Below are 11,475 nucleotides of genomic sequence, written 5' to 3'. Positions count from 1 at the left end.
AAAAACGAGTGGGATCCACTCTCACTTTTAAAATTATTTTGAAGATTTGAAAACGTTTGAGGTAAAGATAAATTATTAATAAATCAGTTTCAAACTATTAGAAGATATCTGAATATTATTCTTTAAATAATATTCCAATAAAGAAATAGCTTTTATGAAAATAATTGAAGTAAAAATTTTTAAAACTTATACTTGAAATGAATTATAATTCGCAAAAGATATACTTATACGAAAGTCAAATCTTTATTAAAATAATCGAAAATAATGTTTGATTATTATTAAAAACTATATTCGATTAATATTTATAGAAACTATATATATATATATAATATACTCGGGAACATCGTCTCTCAGTTTAGAAAATGTTCAACTTTGGGTCCCCTATACTAAGGGTATACGCAAATAATGTCTATCTCTAGCATATGTATTATGCAGTTTATAAGCAATTGAATTGGCAATGAAATATCAAGGTTTCAAAACATGCATGCATATATATATATATATATATCATATCGACATGCTTCCCAATATATACATGCAATAATATATCGCAAGCTAATAAAAATCATGCACTCATCTCAAGATAATGCATATATATATAACATCACAACAACAGTTATACGGGTAGAAAACTTGCCTGAGCAATCTGGGGTGGAAATTAGTCTGGGATGAGTCCGGTAACCTATAAACAACACAAAACCCGGAATTAATCCTCGGTCACTTAAAAAACTGGACTTTATACACTCATACCCTAATATTCTCTTCTACGCTTAAAGATTTACATTAGTCGCTCGCGTACCCTCGGCTCTATCATTTTTGTAAAATTATCGTTAAATATTTTAAGGCGAATCATTTGCGAGGCTTTACCAACTGTCTAATACACTTTACATAATTGTTTCGTGATCTGGTTAGTCTTTAAGGGCCTTAAACATGGTCTCAAAGTTACGCGAGGGGTAAGGGTTCATTCGTGAAACGCCATTACTTAAAACGGTCGTTTCTCCTAAACCATAAATCAGCTTTAAGCGAACCACATATAAAAATGAAGCTTACAACATGGTCTAGCTACACATGGCAGTGGCGAAGTTTTAAAAGTGAGTGTTTTGTTCTGAAAGTTAAGCACAAACAGTCCATAGGAAAATGGACATTACGATGGCTATGTTTATGTGATTTCCAAGATTTACCGATCCAAATCAATCCATTCCAATTAAAATTCATCCACAACTTCAAGTTCCAAACCTAGTCTACTGATCTTAGCCAAAATGGGCTCAAGAATCCCAAACCAATCCAACATCATACTACCTCCAAAATCAACTAAATTACTTAATCAAACAAAGTTCAAATCATGCTTATCATACAAATTAATACTTATTCATCCAAACCATCTCAAATATCCCACATTCAAAATTAATACTAAAGGGTTTGAAGTTTCATACCTTGATTGGAGGGTGGAAAGTTGCTAGGGAGCCTCAAAGAACCTTGATATTGCAAAATGAAATCAAGAACACAAAGTTATAACTTTGAAAACACTATTCATCATCTCGTTTGATGATTTCTTATAAAATATTGGAATGGAATTAGAGGCTTAAACTCCTAGGAAGTATGTAAATAATCATAAAGATGCTTAGATAATTACCTAGCAAAATAACAAGAAGTGGGGCTTGGCTTTGAAATTTTCTTCCTTGGTTTCTTGAAAGAAGCCGAGAGCTTTTGATGAAATGGGGGAATAAATGCTTCTTGTTTTCTTGATTTGTTATTTTTGGTGATTTAAGCCTTGGTTAATTTTAACTTTGGCTTAATCAAGGTTAATTTACTTGGCCATAAATCAACCAAACAAAATATCTACTAACTTGTTTACCTCATCATTCATATGTCACCTTTTTGCCACTTGTCAAAACCTTATGGTTGGATGATGTCACAATCCACTAACCCCTTTGATTAATGCTTAATTATTTGACTAATCTCCTTGTTATTTGCATAAGCTTGATCCTTAGTCTCTAATTTATTTTATGGTTCGCTTAACTCTCATTCACGTTAATCGTTTGAGGGATCATATCTGAGATCTTATTACTTGGGTTTCCCTAAACCTTTCTTAATATTTAATGTTTCTTTAATGATCCTCTCTTATAATCCTTGAATTGAAATCATTTTAATCATGTTACTTTATACTTAATTATTTCGGTATCTGGTGGATTTTCGGGAAAAAATCAAAGTCTCCGAATTCGAATTCTGACGACCTTTACATACACCCATTTACATTATGAAGTACTGATATGATCTCATAATATCCATAAAAGAACCCCTATATAGGGTGGTCTGATAATTTTTATCAATCAGCAAAATCAGCAAAAAGTTATTATTCATAAGGATTACAAAATTCCAAAAATTGGAGTTATTATAATACCCTTATACAAAAATTTATATTAGGGCTCAACAAAGTATTTTAATCATATTTAGTAAATCACTAATGTACCCTTGTGCAAAACATATAAAAAAATCTTAACAAAATGTTTATGTTAAGAATCAAACTCCATATCTTAAGTTTAGCAATAAAGTGATTTATGCGTGAACCTACAACCACTACAACACATTGGATTTCGTCACTAATTTAAAAATCATTATCTACTTCTGCAAAATACAACATCTCTATATTTTTTAAAACATTATTTTGAAATTAGTTTCATCTAGAATTAGGGGTGTAATTTGAATATAGCTCAACTAGGTATTTTAATTATATTTAGCATATTGCTAATGTACCATTATACAATATATATATAAACATCTTATATTATGACTCAACAAGATGTTATAATCATATTTAATAAATTACTAATGTACCCTTATACAAAAATATAAAAAAAATACTTAAAAAAATATTTATATTAAGAATCAAACTTGTGACTGGCCTAAGTTTAGTAATAAAGTAATTCATGTGCGAACCTACAACCACAAAATATTGCGCCTCTATATTTTTAAAATATTATTTTGAAATTAGTTTCATCTAAAACTAGGGGTGTAGTTCGAATTGAGTCAACTCGATAAAATAGGGCTCGACCCCGCTCGAACTTATTATTGGGTTCAAGTTCGAACACCTTTTCGAACTCGATAAAAAACTTGAGTTGAGCCGAGATTTTTTGAACTTCACTCCACTAGGCTCGAATTCAATTATTTTTTATAAAAATATAAAAAAAACATTTATATGCTTATTAATTTATGTTTCGTCAATAAACTATCTAAAAAATAAACTAAATTATTTATGTATTTGATAATTTACGTGCATTATTTATTACTATATATGGTAAACACTCTAAACTAAATTATTTCTAATACGAAAGTATCATTTATTTAATTGTACTTTTTTAAATTGATTTATAAAATTATTTTTATTATAAAATTTAACATTTTTAGTTATTATTCCCTCGGTTCTACTGGTTTGTATACACGCCATCTGGACACAGAGGACAAGGCAATGAATAAAATAATGAATAGAAAGAGTTTAGTATATTATTTAGATATAGAAAAGCAGATTACACTGTAACTTTAAGAGGGAAAATGACCCACCTAAACTAAAATTCAGAGTATACATTTGCCTCCCTTTTATTGCTACAAACAAACATAATAAAAGTTGAATAACTTTATACAAATACTTCATCACATCCTCTAAAAACTGATCCATTAGACTACAAAAAAATGGAAACTAACTTCATACTTCCATATTTAAATAAAAAAATCATTTCCATATTTGAATGAAATTTCAGCCACCACTACGGGTCCTGTAAAACCAAAGAGATTAAAAAATTTAGAGAAGGATCAAATTGTTCAAATGTTAATTTTAAAAAATAACAATGACAAGCTTGAGAAAGCAACGATCAACCAAATTGCCTCTGAATATGAAGTCACCCGGAAGGTCCTTTCGAAGATATGGAATGTATGCTACAAGCAATCAAAAATGGTGATCATCCGGATGTGAAGATAAAATACAAAGGTAGCAATAAGAGTAAATTTTGTTACTTACAAAAGGTAAGTTCAATTCATCTACACTTACGAACCAATATTCGTACATTTGCTTGTCAACTAAATGCACCTAAATCCATTGTCCATAGATTTATTCAAGGGGAGGGGAATTAAATCATATTCAAATGCCTTCAAACCTTTTTAATATCTCAAATTATGGGAGCCAGGTTGAGGTTTCTTTTAAACCATATTGAGTGCTCAAGACTCCATACAAACCCAACATATTTAGACATGTATTGTATGGTTCACACAGACGAGAAGTGATTTTATATGACAAGAATATCACAAAAATACTACCTATTGACAAGTGAACCGAAACCGCCTAGAACTTCTAAATCTAAGAGATTTATAACAAAATTTATGTTTATGAGTGCGGTTGCAAGGCCTAGGTTTGATAGAGATGGTGTTTGTATATTTGATGGAAAAATAGGAATCTTTCCTTTCAGTATTGAGGAGCTGGCGGCGAGAGCAAGTAAAAATAGAGCAAGGGGTGTCATACAAGTGAAACCAATAGAAAGCATCACCAAAATTATGATAAAACAATGTTTAATCGAAAAGATTATTCTGGCTATTAAAGCTAAATGGCCATCCAACTTTAACAAACAAATAGTCATCCAACAAGATAAAGCTAGACCTCATATAAGTGACAATGACAAAGATTTTATAAGGGTTGCATAAGATGGTGAATTTTACATTAAATTAGCTAATCAACCACCTAATAGTCCGGATCTCAATATCAACGACTTAGGTTTTCTTAGAATCATTAAAGGACTACAACATGAGAAGGCACCTAAAACGGTTACTCAGTTAGTTGATGACGTGAAGCAAGCATATGAAAAAGTTAGTCCTTCCACTTTAAATTATGTATGACTGTCACTTATGAAATGTAGGACAGAGATACTCAAACATGGTGGTAATAATAATTATAAGCTACCACACATAGGGAAGAAAGGCCGGAACAAATTGGATTGCTACTTACTCAAATATGTGTTCCACTATACATAGTGGAAAAGGTATTGAACGAGACAACCGGCGGTGATGCATAACTTGTACACCAATATTTTGTAAATTTATTTTCATTTCATGTACTCATATGTAACGCATTAGTACATGATAGGAAAATAAAAGTTAAATAAATTATTATACCTTATATAATTTGGAAAACAGATTTATTTTTGATGTAGCTACCCTGTTGAAGCAGGACTTAATTTGTCTAAGGTTTCTTTGTGTTTGATGCATATTCATTGTTATTGCGACTTCTGCATATACTCCTAACAGAGATTTTCAAACCGCATTAATATGTGAAAAATAGCATCAACATAAAACAGAATAAACCTAAATAATAAAACCATGAGTTTTTAAATAGCATCATCATCAAATCTTGAGTTCCAAAGGATATTAATAAAATCTAAATAAGCCTCCTTATATAAGTATCCGCTCAACCATTTAGTGGAAAATCATAAACACCATATTATATTGAACAAGTTTTTCTAGGATACAGTTCTTTGCAATGTGCAGCATCAACAAAAAATAAGTATAAGATTCCTATTATGAGCACAATAGAAGATAACATATGTATTTTGTCGTGTAATTGCATATTCTGAAACTATATCTAAGCATTTTTATTTCCTCTTGATTTCCAACAACAATCGTATTATTAAGTTCAAAAAGACATGCCAATACGCCTAAGAGATGTGAAGTTCGACTTCCCTGTGGCCAAACTAAGTTATGAGTTTAACACTTGATGTCTAGCTTATTTGATGCTTGAGATAGTTGAACATTTAACAGGTGATTAACATTCAAAGAATTTGCACTACTTCGAACACGCCATCACTATCAATGCATAGCCTTTAACATGGCACAGTAAAAGCATACAAAAGGGATTATATATAATATATCACGGGTAATTTACATTCAAACATAATATATATTTACTTTTAATCCAAACTTAATAATAGAGCATGTAATTTTACAAGTTAAAATCCTAAAAATTATGACTTAAAAATAATTGTCATAAATTACAAGAACATAACACAAACTACATGAAACTTGCAACTTTGATCGATTGCAAGAACTACCCATCACTTGAAAAATCGAGTAAGAAAAATATGGAGTTCACCATTTGGGTCATAAGGGTTCTTCGTCCAATAATGGTGTAATATCCGGGATATGACGTGTAATTATTTTTGTTAATAATAAATATTATGTGATTATTATATGAATTTTGGTAATTATCTGTGAAGTGGTATCTATGTTTGGATATGTAAATATAATATAATTTTAGTATTTTAATTTTTATATGTCCAAAATAAAATATATATAATTGTCATATCTTCCTATTTATTTTTATGATGATTTATGATTTTATTGGACATTTATGGATTTTATAATTTCTTTTTCCGAGTAATTACAAACTATTTTTTATAATCGGGAACCAGCCGACCTCAACCTTTTTACGTTTTTATAACCCGAAACTCTTCCGAGAACTCCTTTATAACCTAATTGTAATATTCCGAGCATTTTCCATGTTTCGACTTTTTCAATCCGGCGTACGGTTTGTCATGTGCGGGTCCCGGCGCAATATTTTTGATACAATATTCGTTTCGGTAAATCAATAAAACCCGTATTTTTGATAAACGGGATCTTTTTATTAAACTATTATAATTATCACCTCGTAATACGTGTAACCAGGTGCTGAGACCAAGACCGCAGTACAAATTGTACAGATTTGGATAATTATCCCGAAAACCGGTACCGTTTGGATCCGTTTTTATAAATAAACGTACTATTTTATATCCGGAATAATCCAACGGGATACTAATTTCCCGTAATTATAAATAGCTTTTACCTTATTTTATTTCGTACAGAAAATCATTTGCAGCCGGTAAATTATATAATTTACAGAGAAAAAACTTATATTTGTATATACTTCTGAGAATTAAACTGCAATTTCAAGGCGTTATCGGATTCCGATTGGAAAGCTCTAGTACTCAAAACGAAGGTCTTGAGGTGTTCTATCAGAATCAATAAGCCTTACAACTGCATAATCAAAGGGTATTTTTCTATAATTTTTATTAATTTCGAATTATTTTGTATAAAAATATGAATTTTTGTTCGGATGATTGTTTGAATGATTTGATGCTTGTATGTTGTAGAACTTTTCTTCCTGATGATTTTGACATGTCATATCACTAATTTGGAGTTCAATAACATGTTCAAAATTGAGTTTGATTTTCAAATTTTGAAATTAGGGTTTATAACCCGTATGAATGTTCTTGATTGAATTTGGGGGTTTCTTATTTAGGGATTAACAGATGTTCTAGATGGGTGGGTTTTGTTCCCCTTGAAATTTGCAATCGATTGGTGTATAGTATGTTAACAGACGATCTCTGGTTCGAAGGGAGTTGTCATTTGAAGTTTCTTCGAGTTCACCGGAAACCGGCGAACTTCTCGGCCAATTTCCGGCCAACTTAGAGATTGTTAGGATGAATTGATTGTTGGGTTGTGTTCCTGGTGAGCCATAGTTGTGATCTGGAGGTGATGGTGGGGTGAGGATGCCGGAATCGTCTTCTCCGGCGAGACAGGACATCTTCCGGCAAACCCCTATAAAAATTGCAGTTTAGTCCCTGTGGTTTTGAAAGAGAAACAGTTCAGTCCCTGAACTTTCCAGACTTTGCAAAAATAGGATTCCTGTTTATAAATTATTTAAAAATTATATTTTCTATTTATTTAATTATAAAAAATCATTTTTAATTACTGAAAATTCCAAAAATTATTATTTTAATTCCAAAAATTATTTTTAATTCAAAAATAAATCTGAATTAATTAGTTAATTAATTTTAGTTAATAATTAATTGATTAATTGGTCAATTAATTTAAAAATCAATTGATTAATTGATTTAATTAATTATTAATTGATTTTAATTAATTATTTAATTAGATTTAATTATTTATAAATGATTTAAAAATTCCAAAAAATAGTTTTGAGCTTTAAAATATTATTTTAAATTATTTTCAAGGCTCGATAATTATTATAAAATTATTTTGAAGCCAGATTTGACTAACCGAACCCTGTTTATTATTTTAAAATTGATCCAACGACCCGTTTTGACTCCGAAAAATGTATTAAAAATCATATTAAATACCCGAAAGACTGTTTATGACCTCAGACTTCCTCATAAATGAAATTTCATTGATTGTTTGACGTGCTCTGTGCTATATGTGACTTATTTGTTTGACTTTCGGTCAATGTGATCAGTGTTTATTTGTTTTAGCATAACTTTTAATCCGTAAATTGGATTTGGGTGAAACGAAGGGTAGATGAAACCTTATGACGTCCATGTAATGATTAGAATAATGTGAGATGAATATTGATAGATACTTATGATGCCTAGCGGAGTAGACAAGGCGTAGAAAAGGGAAGCTAATGATCAAAAAATGAAATCGATGCGTAGAAAATATAGCAGGTGATCAGTGAATAGAAGCAAGGCATAGAAAAATAGATGAGTGGTTGTTGAATAAAGTCAGTAGACAAGTACGAGTGAAGTTGGAATTGATTGTGATAAGGCAAGTACTTCTAAACCTTTTTCGAGATATAATGCAAATATTTCTAAATTCTCTCGTGGCAAATTTTTAAGTAGTCAAAATAGTTTTGTTTTATGTTGTAAGTACTTTGAATCATTCACCCTTGAACTTGGGCCACATCATTTGATCTTTGAGCCATAAGTTTTCTTCTTTGTGAACCATTCCTTCTTAATTTACCAGATACTAAACCATACAAATACGATACTACTCCACAAATATATACACATCATATACCAAATACTGGAACAGAATTACTTAAACATACAGAAACTTTTATACTCCACCATACCTTGTGACATCAAAGAACTAAACCTTGTAAGATCATTGTTCATCTAATACCCGATTCTCCTACCGGCTGAAGGCCATTTCTTATACATACTTTGATACACCCTTGTGATACTCATAAAATGCATCATTCCTTTATACAAATGTTTCATCACTGTTAATTATGATCTTATTTTACTAAGTTATATTGTTATTCATATTAAATTGCTTTAGAATTGGATAGTTTTCTTTATGTGGACCAGAATCGTGGTCAGACCAGATTCGTGGTCGAATTATGCCAATGTGTGTCTTGGATCCAGCTTATAGAGCAGAGCCGTGTGCCTTGCTCGGGGTTAGTGCGTGACTGATCAGCAGCCTAACCTTGGTTTTAAAATTTAAAATAAATATATGATTATAATGATTATTTAACAAGAAACTTGATTCCTCTAAATCATCTCATTTGATCATTGATTAACCTCAGTTACTGTTAGTGTGACTTGCTGAGCTAGTTAGCTCACTCTTGCGAATCTTTTTATGTATTCTATAGTTAAGAAGGATACGGTTGATAGCGGGGTTTCCTAGTTCAATGTACGAGTTAGGATTCCGGATTGAGTTGGAGCGAGCTAGCGGGAGCTTATTACGGTAGCGAGATAGTAAGATTGTAAGAATGATTTCATTATCAGTTGTAAGTTAAATTAGTTGGGATTTGGTACGTTGTAATAAAAGTTAAGGTTGTGGCTTGTTATCATACTTTAACCTGTTGCGATCCGTGGTTATGTAAAGCAGGGTCATTGCAAATAATATTTCATATACAGGTTTATATATTGTGTATGTGTTGTGGACCCCAAAATTCTGACCCGGGTTTGGAGGACGCCACAAATGGGGCCGAGACGGGTAAGAAAATAATTGAGTAAAAAGAATGACTAATAAAGAAAATTGGTCAATAAAGATAAGATTAACTTAATTAAAGTATTGCACTTAACTGTAGTGATGTTTCAGAAAGATATGTTTAGATAATAAAATATTATATAATCTTTTTTTATATTATTATAAATTTACTATTTTAGTAATATATACAAATGAGAGGGACACCCTCAAAATAGTAAGTGTATACTATTGAACGGGACGGAGAGAGTGGCTCTTTTTATCTCGCATATTATTTTAATTTATCTATCAACCAAGTTTTAGTCTATGCATCAATTAAATGATTGTTCTATTATTGGCTTTCATATCCATATATTTATACTTTATTAATATAACTAGATAATTCTTGTGAAATTGTATAAGTCAAAACTTGAAAATTCTATAAGAAACTGATAAACTCGAAAACTTGATAGGAACCTGGTGTGCTCGAAAACTCGATAAAAACTCGAAACCTTGTCATAAAGTCGATAAGTTCAAAAAATCCTTAAAAACACTCAAAAAACTCAAAAACTTGATTAAAACTCGATCTCGACTTGAATTGTAAATGATTCGAGCTCGAACATAAATTTTGGGCTCAACTTGAAAAGAAAAAAGAAGCTTGAAGTCGAATTTGATAAGTTCAAACTCGACTTGACAACACTATTATTCAATTTCTGGCTTTTACATCATATACTTTGTACAATTATAAAATCTAATAATAAAAAGTTAACATTATCGTAGCTGCAATATTAATGTTAAATTAAAAACATAACTTATAAAATTATTATTTTAATTGGATAATTTTTATAAAATTGTTCAAGTCAAAACTCGAAAACTCTACAAGAAACGGAAAAACGCGAAAACTTCATAATAAAATGGTGAGTTAAAAAACTCGATAAAAACTCAAAAACTTGTTATAAAACTCAATAAACTCGGAAATTTATTTAAACAAATGACAAACTCGAAAACTCGAAAAAAGCTCGATCTCAACTCCTAGAATAAACGAGTCGAATTCGAACATAAATTTTGATCTCGAAAATTTTAGGCTCAACTTAACTCGATAAAAAAAAGTTTGAACTTGAATTTAATAAGTTCAAACTCGGCCCAACATTACTCGAATTACATCCCAATCTGGAACTATAGAAATTTTCATCTTCTTGTGATAATTGTGAAATTTATTATTAGTTTTTATATAATTAGTAATATCCAGACAACTTGCTTTGTACATACTTTTTATGACATTATGTAAAATTATTTATGTATATAAAATAACATATATGCCCTATATCTAATACTAATTATGTATGTCTAAATCTTAAATATTTTATGCGTGAAATTGAATTTACATTTTCGATATCAAAAATTACATGAGTACGTAAACTCTGGTAATAAACACTACTTAAATCTGACAAGTTTGTGACAAACAAGAAAGTTAGGTAAAATTTAAATAAAACTGAAATTCAGATAATACGTACAAAAAACCAGTGTAAATTGAACCATCTAAAAAAACCAATATCAAATATATAAAAATCGAACATATTAAATTATGGTTTAAGGTTCCAACAAAACCAATAAAACTGAGTCAAATGGATTATTAATGTAATTTCAATATTTATAACAATAAATATATATATACAAGAATAAATTAGCCAACGTAAATACAATTTGGGCATCTCTCCTCCATTCTTCGTACAATCTTTCGTACAATCTATA

Source organism: Apium graveolens, chromosome 6 (genome assembly GCF_009905375.1).
Source record: "Apium graveolens cultivar Ventura chromosome 6, ASM990537v1, whole genome shotgun sequence".
Classification (NCBI taxonomy): Eukaryota; Viridiplantae; Streptophyta; class Magnoliopsida; order Apiales; family Apiaceae; genus Apium; species Apium graveolens.
Note: the sequence above shows the minus strand (reverse complement) of the source record.